A 16,492-nucleotide genomic window follows, 5' to 3' on the forward strand; every position below is an offset into this window, starting at 1 on the left:
TTTATCAGGCAAAGTTCAGCAACTCTTCCATTGTATTTCAAGAAATAAAGCTCGCCTGTGCGTTGGGTATGCCTGAGGGCGCAGGGGAGCTGGCCAGCCAAGCTCAAAGTCCGGCCCAGTGCCGTTCCAGCCCAGCCAGGGGCCAGCCAGTGCCCTCAGAAGCCGCCACACAATCACCTGTGGATCGCCTCCCAACACAGGCAAGAGAAGCAGAAAGGGTGCGGCCACCAGAGGCAGGCTCGGCACACGGCTACACTCCTGTGATTACAAACGGAAGCGGGAGGCACGGCGGACGATCACGTAAGGGAAAAGGTGACGGACGGCGAACAAACACTCCGAAGATCTGGCTGAGCAGGAAAGTGACAAAACAGTGTGCAGGCTAGGGCCAGAGTTCAGCTCAGCCGCACAGGCGCAGGTCGTGAGTTCAAGCCCGGTACCAAAACAAAACGACAGAGAACGTGCAAGCTGGGAGACTGAGGAGTCTGCCACGAGTGTGAGGCCAGCCTGGGTTACATGGCAAAGATCCTATTTCCAAACAATAAAAACCAATTCATCAATAAATAAGAGGGCAAGCAAACACTACCAGGAAAGGAAATGCAAAGTCAAGGGTGGCGGTGTACACCTGTTATCCCAGCACTGTGGGGAGCTGAGGCAGGAGGACTGCAAATGTAAGCCCAGTCTGGGCAATTTATTAACTTGGCAAGACCCCGTCTCCCATCTCAGAAGTGAAAAGTTTAAAAAAAAGGAGTGAGGATGTAGCTCAGTGTGAAGACCCTCCCTGGGTTTAATCTCCACCAAAAAAGAAAAAAGGTTGGATGAAACAGCACAGCACAGGGGCTGGGGATTTAGCTCAGCGGCATAAGCGCCTGCCTTGCAAGCACGCAGTCATGAGTTCGATCCCTGGTACTGATAAAAACGAAAAAGACCAAAAAAAAAAAAGGCACAGCACAGAGCAGTAGAGGCACAAAGCAAGGACCTGCCATTTATCTTTCAAGAAACTCCCCACCCATGTTCCCCTGGTGCCCATCCTAAGGAGCTGCGTGGAGCAACCATCCAGGACACTCCTAAGGCAAGTTAAGCCCCAGAAGGGACAGCGGGAGGGCATGCAGCCCCTGCTCATAGGGCAGAGGATGCTGTCCGGCAGCCCAGAGGCTTGGGGTGAGGAGGGGGAGGGCCAGCTGCCTGCACAACCTTGAAGGGCACTTGAAGTTCTGCAGATTAGGGACAGATGCAGGGAAGCAAGCGTGGGCCCTCTAGATCGCCAACCACACAGGGGCAGCGCTAAACTGGACGAAGGTCCACTCCACACTGTGGCCCACAGCATGCGTGCAGAGGACCCGGCTCCTCTGCGCACTCCTCACCTCACTGTGAGCTACCTGAATCCCAGCGTCACCAAGAAAGAAACCCAGGACAGGCCACCGGCTCAGTGTCACGCAGTGACTGAGGCGGAATCAGGGTTGAAAGCAAGTCTGTCTCAACCTCCTGGCAGCCAGCCCGAAGAGGAAGAGCAGTAGCCTGCTTCTGCGGGTGCTTTCAATGGCCCAGCCCGGCTCCAGACTGAGGGCTCTGTCCAGCAGCAGCCAGAACCAACCCAAGCTCCTTTCATCGAGAAGCTACCTGGAAACCCAGCCTGCCTGGGGCCTGGAAAGAGACTCTGCCCTGCCGTGCACAGAAGTTTCTGCTCAGGGACGTGCAGGTCACTCCCTGCATCCCCAAGCCAACTAGTGACAGCTCAGCAACAAGTCACGGCACAGGAAAGAGAAAGGAGATGGGTATCACGGTGCTACCTCCATTTCCTGGTCATCTGTTCGGTGGACGGTCACGAACTCTGGTCTTCGTGGGTGGACACGAGCAGCCGGATGCCGAGCATGCCACAGACATTCCTTCCCATTGTGTAACTGCAGGTTAGGAGGAGCCACGCGGCCACCACGTCTGTCCTGACAGCGTCCGGATGCTGCTGTGCCTGTGCCCTCAACCTGCTGGCCGCGTGGACCTCTTTCAGTGTGCCCGACCTTCGATTATCTCCCCTCCCACCACAAACCTCAAGCCGCGGCCGACCTGCACGCACACTGCAGCCCCCAAAATCAGCTTGCTCCCCCAAAGCAGCTGTCCAGCCACTGGCTACTGTCTTGAGGCCGCATAAATAAGCCTTATGCTTACTTGCGAATGCTAGAAACCTCTGCGCTCAGAACTGGGACACGCGGATGGCTAACATCTTACAGCAGCTCACACTACACAGTAAGTCCAAGGGCAGCCCGGAACACAGTGAGACCTTGCCTCAAAAATACAAAGCAGCTGGGCCTGGTGGGCACGCCTGGAATCCCAGCACTCGGGAGGCTGAGGCAGGAAGGTCGCCGTCACGTTCGAGGCCAGCCTGGATACGCAGAGTTCAAGGTCAGCATGAACTACAGAGTGACCCTGTCTCAGAACAAGTAAACAAGTCTTGCCAGAGATCTCTCCACCAGTGGTTCTCAACCAGGGCAGTGAGGAGCCGCTTAAGTGGAGTGCACTCCCTGCCTGCACCTGCGCAGGCCGGCGGCCCAAGCTGGCCTGAGTGGGAGACACCGCGCCTGGGGCTCGATCTGGGGGCGGGGGGCAGCAGCTCGCCTGCACAAGGCCCCGAGATGGAAACATTCCCACACTGCCCTTTCTTCCCTCTCACTCTGCTGTGCGGGGAGCTGTCCAGGGGCCACGCACTGGGCCATCGTGGAGGCAGCAGGGAAGGTCTGCTTTACCCCTGTCCCGATGCCAGACACCAACCCTGGCCTGTGCACAGCAGGGGACTGCACACTACATCCAGCCGAGCCAGCCCTCAGCCGCCTTCCAGTAAGGCAGGCACTAACGGGCTTTGCAAAAGTGTCAACAGTGTTGCTCATTTTATTAGGTTTTTAAAAAGTTTAGCTACGTGTCACAAAAATGTTATTCCATATCCTTGTAATGTATTTATTCTTGTTAGTACTGGTCATTTAAAAATAAGTAAATATTTAAATTTTCCCAGCTTTACTATGTTTACTTTAACATCCTAAGTATGGACAGATATTACCCACAAAGGAGCAAGCCCTGGGGTCACGGATAACTTTAAAGTCTAAAGAGCTCTTGAGTCTACCAGGTTAGATGACCCTACTTTTGCCTCTTTTTAAGTGAAATTGACAGACTGATGAGCTGTGTCCGTCATTGCTAGCTTTATACCGAGTCCCCCACAACAGATCCTGAGTCGACGGCCTGGAGGCAAGGTGGGGGGCAGGCTGGCTCCCTTCTGCTGAGGTGTCAGGCAGTATGGGGTGCCCACGCTCAACCTGGGGCGCCAGAGGGGACAGCGGCCCGCACCCCGCATGCGCAGCCAGCACCGCGCTTACAGCGATGGACTGGGCACCCGAGGCGCAGGTGGAAAGCAGGGAGGAGCCTCCACGCACTTTCCCTTCGGCAAGTGCCACGCGAGGTCCGGGCCTGCCCTGGGCAAGGGCGCTATCCCTGTGCGGTGGCCACGGGCCAGGCAGGGGCAGAGGGGGGTCCTACAGGAATAAGCCCAAACCCGGCAGCCGCGGCAAGGGCCGAAGGTGGGAGAGAAAAGCAGCAGTGAAGGCAGAGTGGCCAGAAGCCCAAGGCCAGGGCCAGCTCAGGACCGCCACTCACCCCGGCAAACACAGGCTGCATCCTGTTATGCAGTTCAGCCAGACCCTGAACTCACAGCAACCTTCCTGCCTCGGCCTCCTGAGTGCTGAGATTACGGTGGATGCAAATTTTTAAACTTTAACAGGGATGTACCAGACTTTTTCACCCTTGAGGAGATAAATTCCTAGTTTTGGTCCTGGGGACTGAACCCAGGGCCTGTGAACTGTGTTACATCCCAACCATTTCTCATTTTATATTTTGAGCCAGGGTCTTGCTAACTCACTAAACTGCCCAGGCTGGACTAGAACTTGTGACCCTCCTGCTTCAGCCGTCCAAAGTGCTGGGATTACAGGAGTACAGCACCGTAACTGGAAGCTGGGAGAGACAATGTTAACCAGAATCAATTTGAGGGGAAAAATCCACGAAGGAGTAACTTTGTCTACTTGGAGAAATGACTTGGTATTCCTCGTCATGTTTTGCAGACCGCCGGGAAGGGCTGGGGAAGAACCAGTGGGCCGGTGCTTGCCTCGCTCCTGAGGCCCTGGCCTCCATCCCAGTGACGCGGGAGGGAGCCCACTCTGCCCTAATCTTTCTGTACCTACAGAGCCTCACGCACTTGGAAACGTGTGATTGGGAGCCACAGCAATGAGAAAAGTCAGAGGACAATGAACCTGGGTCTGGAGGCCTCCTCACGCTTGGTGGTTAGGGTTACCCTGACCACAGGAAGGAACTGGAGGCTGGGCTGTGACTGTGGGGATCTGGAGGCAGGGAACCCCTCCAGAACCATTAGCCGTAATTCATTACTAACGCCCTACATGAACACCTGTGCAAAGCACTCGTAAGACAAACGGGGCATGGTGCCACGCGCCTGTGATCTCAGCATTTGGGATAAGGCTGCAACAGGAGCATCGCCCAGAGTTTGAGGTCACTCTCAAGTACCCAGTGAATTCAAGGTCAGCCTGGAATACAAAGTGACACATCAGGTTAGTGGCACACACCTGTAATCCCAGCAATCAAGTGGCTGAGGCGGGAGGATTGCCACACAATGTGAGGCCAGCCTGGGTAACATATTAAGACCCTGTCTCAAACAAACAAAATTCCATAAAGCCAAACGTGAATAAAAAAGAGGGAAAAAAAATCAACTTTAAACCCGGGGAAATGCCACTTACCGGTGGATGCATAACAAGCTATCACTATACTTGCCCAAGGCTTGGATTCTTTTTCAAAATGTGCCAAATTTCAGGGGTGAAACAAACCAACCCAGACCACGAATCCTGCATCAGGGACTTGAGCTGGGCTGTGGCCAGGCTTCTCAGCAGATTCGAAGCTGGTAGTGGGAGCCGACGACCTAACATGGAGGCTCAGTAGTTCTGGGGGGCAGAAGCACTCGGCTCTACATTCAGGGCCAGGATGACCGTCCGAGTGACTCTGCAGCTCTCATGGGCTCAGGGACGCCTCCTGCCGCCAGCCTCCTTCCTCACCTCTACTCTGGGCCAACCTGGGCACCAGAGCCCTGCGGGATGGCTCCAGAGGAAGTTCCAGGGGCTGAGGAGCTGGGCTGCTGGACAGGAAGGAGCCTGGCAAGCTTAGCAGTAAAAGGGTCTGGGCAAAGTCCCCTTAGGTCGGGGGTGGGAGACGACCTGCGGCAAAGCAAGCCGCCCCGGCAGGACCATTGCCTCTTCCCTCCCCAACCCTCAGGCTCCAAAGAAAGCTCTCTCCAGTGCTGGCCGTGGCACAGGCAGCCGGGGGAGCCGTGGTGATACCCACCCACCCAGCTCTCTGAAGAGTCCAGCACTGTGGCGAGGCCAGAGAGACCAGGCCCCTTGTCTGAGCCACCAGAGACCTGTGGCTGGCCCCAAGTCACGCAGGCCCAGAAATGGGAAGTACTTGGCTTCCTGAGACCTCAAGGTTCAACTCCTAGCCAGCTGACTCCAGATGTGCCCCACACGCTACCTACAAATGTCTGCCAGCCAGGACCTGCCAAGGGGCGGAGGTGCAGGTCAGGGAGGAGCCAGCTCTCAGCCCTGCCTGTGGCCACTGCAACAAATCCTCCTCGTCCCAAGGCCTGTTTTCTGATGTTAAGTGAAGCAAACGCAGTGTTGCCACCTTTCCTTGAGAAGATGAGCCCCAGAATAAGGAATACATTTCAGGGCCAGCTGTGGTGGCACATGCCTGTAATCACAGCATTTGGGAGGCTGAGGCAGGAGAAACGCCACAGATTCGAAGCCAGCGTGGACTACATAGCGAGACCTTGCCTCAAAAAAAAGAGGAATGTGATTGATGTGATTGGAAACTAAGGCAGGGTGTATACTGCTCACTTTTTTTTTAACTACTCACTTTTTACAACCCCATGGTCCACTCATTCGTTTAAAAAATACCAGTAATAAAATAAACTCAAGGATGTTAAAGGTGTAAGTAAAACCAAAACCTCACTTCAGCCCTTCCATAACTACCACATCCCATGATGTGATTTCGTACACTTCTCCACTATCAGTGATAATTACCTTCCCCCAACACCCAGTTTTTCGAGACAGGGTCCTGCCGTGAAGCCCAGCAATCCTCCTGCCCCAGCCTCCTGAGCTGGCTTACAGGTGTATGCCTCCAGGCCCCACTTAACGGCTAGAAATTAAACCCTGAGACAGAGGGCAGCAGCTGACACTCACTCTGGGGATGTGACACGTTAACCCATGGGACTCTGACAGGACCTCCTCCTGCACGGATGGGGGACCCGGGCCAGCTCTGCACCCTGTGGGGGAGTCAGCAGGTAGGACAAGGGCCCAGGAGAGGGCAGACTCCGTCCAGCCTTCCGAAGGGAACAGAGACTGGAGGAGGGGTGGGGGCAGACAGAAGCTGCGTGCTGGGCTCAGGATGCAGGAGCGTGTCAGGCAGCCAGAGCCCGCAGATGACCGAGCTGGCCACCAGGGAGTACAGTTCAAGACATAATGCCACATGGCACTTCAGAGTCAGGGTGAACCAGGCTGCAAACTCTAACTTTTAACCGAAATTATGCTGTGTGTTTTTCTGTTTGTTCATTTGAGACAGTGTCTTTCTTGCTATGCTGCTTAGGCTGGTCTTGGACTTACTATATTGCCCAGGCTGGCTTTAAAGTAATGACAATCTTTCTGCCTCAGCCTTCTAAATGCTGGGGTTACAACAGACATATGCCATGATGCCCAACTTTAACCCAGATTTTCTCCTTTTCTTTTCTTTTCTTTTTTTTTCTTTTTTTTTTTTTGAGACAGGCTCTCTCTCACTGTATAATTTAAACTGTCCTCAAATTCACAGCAATCCTCCTGCCTCAGCTTCCAGAGTCCTAGGATTACAAGTGTACACCACCATGCCTAGCTTTAACCCAGTTTTTTTTTCTTTGTATCGGGGACTGAACTCACGACCTCACGTTTGCCAAGCAGGCACTTACACCACTGAGCTAAACCCCCAGCATTAACCCAGATTTTTAGAAAGGCTTTTAGCCAGTTACAGTGTTCAGCATCTAACACCAAAGATCTATCCATCCAAGCTTTAGTTCCTCTGTGAAATGAAGCTGAGTACAACTATCTCATCTTCTCAAGTGTCTTTGTAAAAATTACAAAGCACTCAATGTGACCTATTACAAAAGTTTTTAAAACTTTATAGATAGGGCTGGGGATTTGATCCTTTTTTTTTTTTTTTTTTTTTGTCTTTTTCGTTTTTATCGGTACCGGGGATTGAACTCCCGACTGCCTGCTTGCAAGGCAGGCGCTTATGCTGCTGAGCTAAATCCAGGGCTGGGGATTTGGCTCAGTGGCAAAAGTGCTTGCCTGGTCTTGAGTTCGATCCCTGGTACCAAAGGGGAAAAAAAATTTCATTTACAGATGAAATTTTTAATACAAACTGCAAAACAAAATTGGTTAAAGGCTAGCATAGTAGCGCACACCTGTAATCCCAGCACACTGGTGGCAGAGGCCGGAGGACAGCTACCAGTCCAAGGAAACCCTGGGCTACCCAGTGAGTCCAAGACCATCCCAAACCACACAGCAGAACCCTATTTCAAACAAACAAACAAGAAACAAAAGATTTACAAACGTTTAGCTTTTCTTTCAAATAAAAAGTAACCAGAGAAGAGTGAAATCAAATAAAAAGGCTCTCTCTCCCCAAGGACAGGAAGAATGTTCCCAGGCCATTCCATTCCCTCGCCACAGCTGGGTCTCTGGGTTCACAGGTCGCCCAAGAGCCTCAGGGCTCTCAGAACCCAGCCCTCTTGGCAGTGGCACGCTGCCCATGGGACTAGCAGGACATGTTCGCAATTTGTTTTTTATTTTTAGACACATCTTCAGCTACAGTTTGAAAAGTACCAGTGCTCACAAAACCAGGGCAATTTTCCCCAAAGCTGTAACTGTTGCCGCTTTCTTTATGGTCAGAACGCAGCCTCATCAGCAGGCAGCGAGGTTCCAAATACTAAAAAGGCTGACTTTAAAAGTACAACTCAAGTAGGATTAAAAGTGGATTGAAGGCATGTCATCAGAAGATCCGCTAACAAAACCTCAGTTGTAAAACAAGTGTGAACCAGGCATGGTGGCAAGGACTTGGAAGCTGAGGCAGGAGGATCACTCAGAGTTTGAGGCCAGCCTCACATACTGAGTTCAAAGCCGGCCTAAAGTAGTGAGTCCCTGACCAAAAATAATAATAATAAAAAAACAATAAGTTTTCTTGTACTCAAACCTGTCAGGATTGAGTCCAAATTTCCCTTTTCCCAAATACCAGTCATTTTGCCATGGCTTTGCTCACCTAAGATGCCATGAAGGGGCCCCAGGGGAAGACACATGTCAGTGGGACACCTTTACTAGCCTGCCTTGCTGCTTCCTGTGTGTGTGGTGGGGATGATAGAGTGGGAGGAGAGCGACACAAGATGTTTCTGACTTACTTTTCTGTTAATTAGTTCAACAGGAGACATCTCTCATCCAGCTGAAGCCCACGCTGGAGAGCAGTTTTTACATAATAGATGGGGGAAAGGGGGCTGAGACATGAATTCACTATGTAGCCCAGCCTCTAATTTGCAGAGATTCTTCTGCCTCAGCCTCCCAAGTGCTGGGATTACAGGAGTGCCCCAGGCATGCACCACCATGCCTCAACACATGACAGATTTCAAAGGCTCTAGCTTCCATCTAAGGATTTCAAGGGCCCAGAACACTCTAACACACCTGAACGACTGGCCACTCTGACCCCATCTTCTCAAATCCAGAAGTTTCTCTCCATTCACTTAGCAAATATTTAACAAACACGTACTAAATTACTACACTGGGTTAGTAACTGAGAATGCGAACTAGGAAGACACAAAATCTTGCCCAAATTCCACTAGCGAGGGTAGGTTGCGGTGTCCTGAATGGCTATATACTGCAAAACCAGAAACTATAATAATATTGCGCTTACACTGTTTGATCAGTTTTGCATACCTTATCTTGTAATCTGAGCAGCTACTCTGAAGATCACAATATGCAATATATTAACCACTGTTAACTTCCTACTATCTTGTTTTGAAATTCTGTATCATTGTTTTTCACTTAAAAAAAAAAAAAAAAACTACAGGGTGGAGGTGGGATAGAGGGCAACAAAAATCTGCAAATATCAATCTAGCCCAGAGGGCTCGCTTCCGTGCCTCGTCTCCTCCCTGTGACACGTAACCATCTGTAGTAAAGCACGCAAAATTACTTTAAAGTGAAGTTGAACACTTCTCTGTAACTTTGAAATGTGTAAGCCCATTTGGATAACCCTTCTTTCCTTGGTCTTCGTGCTCAAAATTCCTCCGGAGGAGCCACCTGAACAAATACTTTGCTTTCCTTTTAATGAAAACATACAGCAATATGCATATCGATGCTTCTGTGTATCGGCTACAAGGTCCTCAAAAAGCGTGGGAAACCACGCCGCCGACTCGGAGGGCAAGGGGGTGGTCACTCGGGCGCCGAGCGCCCCAGGGTGCAGCCCCGCGAGGGCCAGGAAGGCCTCTCGCCAGCCGGGTGCGCACACACCCAAGCGCCGGCCCGCCTCCAGTGCCCGGGCAGCGGGAACCGCGGAGCGCCGTGGATCGGCCGGGAGGGCCCCGCGCCCCCTAGAGGCGGGGCGCGTTGCTTTCCGCGCCCGGCTGCCACGGCCGCCGCGGCCGGCCTCGCTCCATTTGCAGAGTCCGGAGGCAGCAGCGTCCCTCCGACCGGCGGCTCGTCGGCCTCCGCCGCGGCGCGGCCCGCCCGGCCGCTCCCTCCAGTCTCCGCCCCCCGCTCCGGCTCGGTCACCCCCTTCCACACGCGGCGGCGCCGCCGTCCCCCGCCGCAGCCGGGCTGAGGCGCCCAGGGCTCCGCAGTCTTCCGGCGGCCCCGACCGCCCCATCGTGGCGTCCGGCGGGGGTGCGGGGCCGGCGCGCTGCGCGAGTGGGGCGGGCGGTGGCTGTGGCGCGGACCGTTCCACTGCGCGTCCCCCCCCGCCCTCCCGCGCGCGACGCGCGTGCTCCCCGGAACGCCATGGAGCCGCGGCGTTCCGAGCGGGCACAAAGGGGCGCGCGGCACAATGGGCGCGGCGAGCCCGTGGGCAGCGGGACTCGGGCGGCCGGCGCCCCCCGCGCGGGGTGGGCGCTTCTGCCGGCGGGCGCGCCTGCACCCCCTTCACGTCCCTCCCCTGCGCCCGCCCCCACCCCGGCTGGATGTGGCCGCCGCCACTCTCGCGTCCCTCAGCCCGGAGCCGCCACCGCGCGGCCGCCCGGCCCGCCCCGCACTTACCTGGGACGCGAGTTCTCTACTTTGCCGAGGGGCCCGCGCCGAGTTCGGGCGCCACGTGCGGGGGAGGGCCGGGGTGGGGGCCGCGCGCCGAGGGGCTGGCGGGGCGGCCCGCGGAGGCGCTGGGGGCGGCGGGCGGGCGCCGTGTATTTTCCCCTCTTTGTGTGTGTCCGTGCGCTGCGCTCTCGCGTGACGTGACGGGACTCCGTGTGTCATTTCCGCACAAGGACACAGGAGCCCCCGCTGCAGTGGAACCACAAGCCCTCCGCCCCCACCGCCGCCCCTCCCCCTCAGCGGGGCACACGCGGGACGGCGGCGGCGCTCGGGCGTGAGCGGCGGCGGCGGCGGCGGCGGGGCGCGCGCTCCGGGGACCCGGCGGGCCTGAGCGCTCGGCCGGCGCCGCGCTGCCTCCACGTGGGCCGCCGGCTGCTCGGGCGGGGGGCGGCGGCCGCGCACCCACTGTTGCGCGCGCCTGGCGGCCGCGGCTCCCCCCCGCGGGCCATCGCGCCCAAACGTGCTCTCTGCGCCCCGAGTTGGGCCCGGAATCCCTCTTTGAACACTTTTCCCCTCGCGGGACGGGGACGGTAGGAGCGTCTTCGGCCCTGCGCCCGCGCCTCTCCCGCGTTTGTGGGCTGTGGGCGCAGCCCGGGACCCCAGGGCGGCTCTTCCCGCGCCGCGCCCAGCACAAAGACGTCGGGGCGCGGTGGCCCGGCGGAGGGGCATGGAGTCCGGCGGGACGCGCGGAGCGACCCCGGCGGGGAAGCGCTGGCTCTGGCCACTCCCCCAGCGGGTGGCCGCCCTCTGCAGTGAGCCCGAGAGCTGCAAATCTGCTGCCAGCTCGCAGCCCCAAGTTTTGGGGTTGGAGGCTGCGGGGCTAGGGCTCGAGAGGGGCGCGCGCTCTCGGGGACCCGAGCCCACGGCACGCGTGCACTCGGCGCTTAAAACGGTGGGGGACTCAGCAAAAACTCAGTGCGTCCGCTCGCAACTCCCGGACCCCAAGTAGGTCCCAAGTGGATAAGTGAAAGCCTGCCCCGCGGGTATTTTCTCAAGTCCCCGTGATGGGGAAGGGGTGAGAACAGGGAAACCCAGTTCAGCATTGTAGCCACGTTTGTATTTTAAGCAAACAATACGAATGTAAATTTTTTAAAAAGTCCTTTAATTTCCCGATCGAAGAAAGTATAAAAAGAAAAATGCAAATGGTCCCATCTGCTGCTCACAGCTGACTGGCTGCGAGAGAGGGCCATGTGGCCCAGCCGCGCGCGGTCAGTGAATAGGTGGAACAGATCGGAGAGGAAGGCGTATGCTGGCTGCTGGCTGCTCAGTGGCGGCGAGGGCTTGAATTAACGTATAGTTTTGAGTTACCGTTCCTCTCCCCGACTCCAACTGGGAATTTAGACATTTTGCAAGTTCCTCCCGTTCGGGTTTGAAATCCAGAGGCACACAGGGTTCAGTTATCTGAGATCATCAGTGAGCTTCGAGGAACGCAGGAGCTGTGTTTGGATCGCAGACTTGCAGCAGAAGTCAGTGCTAATTACTATGCAAAATTAGCCGGCAGCCTGGAGGAGGCTTTTGTAAAAGAATCCATACGTGCTCAGTGTCATTCAAAACAGGATAATGAAAAGAATGGGGCCGAGATAGCAGCCCTTCAAATTCAAAAGACTTGGGTCGCCCTATCTACATTTAAAATAGGGCGGAGGGAGGAAGGGAGCTGGGCCACTGGAGGGAGCGCGGTGAATTTATACATTTGCTGAAGACTGGGTGGAGGCGCTTGGATTTCTGCAGGGAACTTGACTTTTACACTTGCACATTAAACAACACGTAGGATACAGGACATCACTTCACTTAGTTAACACATGCAGCAGCTTTATTCACACCTCCAATTTAATGTGACAGAATTAGAATTTTAAAAGTAGAAGCTGCATTTCATTAGTTGTTTTCTAGGATTTCCCAGTAGCAGAGTTAGAGTAGCACTTAAGCTCATTTTGCATGTAAACCACTTCCCTGTAAAACTTAAGAAAGCCAAACGACCTCGTTAAAGTTTTAGAAAGAACCTAAATACCTGTTTGTGACGGATGTACTTTAGCCAATCATTCACGGTACCGGCTCAAGCATTTAAGGAAAAAATAAATAATGAAACTATAATGAACGTTTGTGTGTTCATGTTAGAGAGCGAAGATTATGGCGAGTGTGGTAACATTTAAAAATACAATTCGTTAACATATATGTTCTGGCAGGCTGAGGCAGGGCAGTCACAAGTTTGAGCCAACCTTGGGCAAGTTCGCTCCCTGGCCAGAACTTGTGTCAAAAGAAAAAAATTTCAAAGGCTGAAAAGGCTGAGGATGTAGCGCAGTGGCACAAGCGCCTGTCTGGCAAGTGCAAGGTCATGAGTTCGATTCCAAAAATGAATAATTAACATAAGGTTGGGAACCAGGCAAAGTGGCACATGCCTGTAACCTCTCTGCCTGAGAAACTGAGGCAGGAAGACTTTGGTGTGCTGAGTTTGAGGCCTGTCTGGGCTACCTAATGAGACCCTGCCTCAAAAAAAAAAAGGGGGGGGGAGCCTGGGAAGAGGGGCTAGGAATGTAGATCAGTGCAAAGGCTCTGAGGTCACTTCCTGGTACCCCCAAAAAACAAAAAAGCACTGAAGGAAGCAGCCGGCCTTAACTGGCACAGCTGACCTTTTAGAATCTCATAACACACTGACCTTGAGTACTATTGTAAAGTATGAGTCATTACCCAAAATGCAAGTCTGTGCCATCCAGGCAAAGCAGTGCCTCCCCTCAGGCGGTTCTGGTGTTTATGTGAGGGTTGGGGTGATTTGTTTGTTTTTGTGTATAAGGAGGAAGGAAAAAATAATACAACAGGTAAAACATTTATAGTAATGGTTGTATCTAATTTTGGAATCTTAAAAACAATGTTCTAAGATGGGAAGGGGGGGTTTTAAAAAAAAAGATGTATACAGACACCAACCCTCTACAATGAATGTAATTATGTCCTGCACATACTAATAAAAGTTTTAAAATTAAAATATAGGCCGGGAATATAGCTCAGCAGTATAAGTGTCTGCCTGGCAAGCACGAGGACATGAGTTTAATCCCCAGTACCAAAAAAAAATTTTTTTTGTAATTAAAAAATGGCACACACTTGTTATCCCAGCATTGCGGTGAGCGGAGGAAGGAGCAGGATGAATCCCAAACCACTTTAGCAAGAGCCTATATCGTAGATGGCTAAATTAGGTAGAAATAACAGGCAGTCAGACAGGGCTGGGCCCTGGAGGGTCTGCAGAGGGGGAGAACACAGCAGAACTGTGCTGGAGGGGCTTTGGAAGAAGATTAAAGTCTCACTGCCTCATATTCGTTCTTCCCTAACGAGGCTTGAGATTATTGGTACCACTTGTTTTAAGATTTTCCATATAAATAAACCATTATCTCATTGGGCCACCCTCTCCACCCACTAAGACTAAGACTACTAAAACTAAGATTATTGATTCTGTACTCTTATTGGTTGATTATAATTTGATCCACCCCTCGTGAAGTGGGTTCCTTGACAACCCATTCCGAGCCCCACCTATCTCACAGGAACTCTTCCTGTTTCCCAGTAACTTTCCTTATTCTTGATTTTTTTTTTTTTTTTTTTTTTTTTTTTTTTGTCTTTTTCCTTTTTATCGGTACCAGGGATCGAACTCACGACCGCCTGCTTGCAAGGCAGGTGCTTATGCCGCTGAGCTAAATCCCCAGCCCCACTTTCCTTATTCTTAACCGCCATTGTTCCTTAAAATTCATTGTTCAAATTTGGGGAACATGAACGCAGTATACCTGATATCTAGCAGACTGGGAGTTACACATTTTTCCCCCTCTATGTACCACTGTGCCTGGCTACAATTAAAATTTAAAAGAAAAAAACTAAAAAAAAAAAAAAAAAAAGAAAAACTGTAAATAAGTAGTTTCTAAAAGTGCTATCAGATAAAAGTAATGCCTTCAGGCTGGGCACAATGAATGGCACACACCTGTAATCCCGGCACTCTGGAGGCTGAGACTCAGGATTGCTGAGAGTTCAAATTTGGGCTACATAGTTTAAGGCCAGTTTGTACTACAAAAGGAGACTCTGTCAAAAAAGGTTTTTTTTTCACTTGAGTAAATACAGTAGGGGGAAATTTTGGCTATTTGGCCATAGGAAACACTAAATGTACTGGGCATGGTGGTGCACGCCTGTAATCCCAGCACTCAGGAGGCTGAGGCAGGAGGATCATCATGAATTTGATGCCAGCCTAGGCTACATAGGGAGTTCAAAGTCAGCCTGAACTAACATAGGAAGACCGTCTCTTACCAACAACACTAAATAGGAAAACCCAAATGAAAGATCATACACGTTTAATTGAGTGGAATGTGTGTATCTATATGTAGCATAAATACATATCAAGGGTGGCAGCCTGATACTGGATTTCAGATATCTTCTTACTCTTTAATTCTTATTTTTGTGTGTGTGCCAGGGATAGAACTTGCAACCTGTTGCTTGCCAGGCAGGTGCTTGTGCCACTGAGCTAAATCCCCATCTAATTCTTATTTTTACTAGTACGTGTTTGCAGTACACAGAGATTATATTTTTGGGGGGAATTGCCACCTGAATTTAACGCATCTTAATTCTTTTCAATCCCTTCTCCTCCCATCTCTTCCTCTAATTTACTCTGAAGGATTTTTTCCATTGCTTAGATATATTTGTAGTTGCCAAGACAATATTTAGTAGGACTTTTTTTCCGTAGTTAAGTCTTAAACAACACAACAGATTTTACTGTTACTCGTGAGACATTTCCACTCCTTGCCTGCTGGATGTATAATTCTGCCAAGTCCTCAAACAGAAGTAGCTGGCAGATCCAGATTCTATGAAGACTCTCACAGAAAAGAAAGGGGGAAGGAGGCAGAGGAGTTTGTGGCAAACTTTATCAAGCCGGCGTTGCAGGAAGGTGTGAGGTTTAATCCTTCTGTGCTGGGTTTGGGGCCTGAGTGTTTGCCTTTGGTGTGGTGAGGGGCATACCATGGCCCTGCGTAGAAAACGCTGGCAGTGTTCTAGAATGCGGTACAGGGGCTGGGACCTGGAGCCTAGCAATGCCAAGCACATGCACTACCACCAAGTGGACTCCTTAGTCCCAAAACAGGGTTTTCTAAGAGAAAGTGCAGAGAATTTCAGCTGGGCAGTTTTTCTTAGGTATAGGAGAACTCTTGAATAATTTATAGCAGCCTGAGATATTAAGCACCCGACACAGCCATTAGGATCTGATTTTAGCTGGATATCTGGTTTGCACAATGGAATTCTCCAAAAAAGAAGTATCAGGCTGGGAGAAAATGACTGCAATCCTTCTCAATTTCAAACCCTAGAGGAAACAAATGCCAGTCTGAACCATAGCTCATTCTGAGGCCGGATCACTGCCTGGAGGCACTGTGGCCGCCAGGGCCCCTGTGCCCAGAGGGATACCCAAGGGCCTGCAGGCAGCCTCTTCTGCTTGATTACACAGCTGTGGCAGACAGCAGGCAGGAGGAGCAGGAGGCGGGGTTCCCAGCCAATCACGGCCCACTAATTAAAAAAAAAAAGATGAGGGGACACATGTAACGCTCTAGCTGTCCAATTTTAAAATTTATTTAGCGGGGCTGGGGATTTTGCTCAGTGGCTCAAACACTTGCCTGGTAAGCACAAAGTCATGAGTTTGATCCCCAGCGCCCAAAACAAAAACAATTTATTTAGCTGGATATAGCAGACACCTTGTCACCCCTGCAGCTTGGGGGCTACAGCTATGAGGCTGGAGCCCGAGAGTTCAAGGGTCATCTGAACAACAGAGCAGGACCTCATGTCAAAAACAAAAACAAGGGCTGGGGGTTTAGCTCAGCGGCATGTGCACTTGCCTGGCAAGCACAAGGTGGTATGTTCGATCCCGGTTCCAAAAAAAAAAGGCTGGGGGTGCAGCTCCGAGATAGGACCCCTGGCTCCCATGATCAGGAGCCCGCGTTTGATCTCCAGCACTGCAAAAATAAGTAAATATTAAATATTATTAAAAAAAAGTATGTCATGCGATGAATAAAAAACTAAATATACACATAACGCCAAATAAAACACTTCATGGAAATGAACTAAAGATCTAGCAATTCCGC

At 52.1% G+C, this 16,492-nt stretch overlaps 1 protein-coding gene across 1 annotated transcript in view; it reads right to left on the reverse strand.

Annotated features, from left to right (window-relative positions):
* Nucleotides 1-10,645, reverse strand: part of Bend3 (BEN domain containing 3) — a 42,428-nt gene extending 31,783 nt beyond the window's left edge. Inside the window, exon 1 of the mRNA XM_063253954.1 lies at nucleotides 10,356-10,645. The gene's annotated coding sequence lies outside the window, so the exon portion shown is untranslated. The remainder of the gene's footprint in view (nucleotides 1-10,355) is intronic.
* Between the last annotated feature and the right edge of the window lie 5,847 nt (nucleotides 10,646-16,492).

Source organism: Cavia porcellus, unplaced genomic scaffold (assembly GCF_034190915.1).
Source record: "Cavia porcellus strain 051 isolate PalLab524CR breed Dunkin Hartley unplaced genomic scaffold, mCavPor4.1 scaffold_7, whole genome shotgun sequence".
Taxonomy (NCBI): domain Eukaryota; kingdom Metazoa; phylum Chordata; class Mammalia; order Rodentia; family Caviidae; genus Cavia; species Cavia porcellus.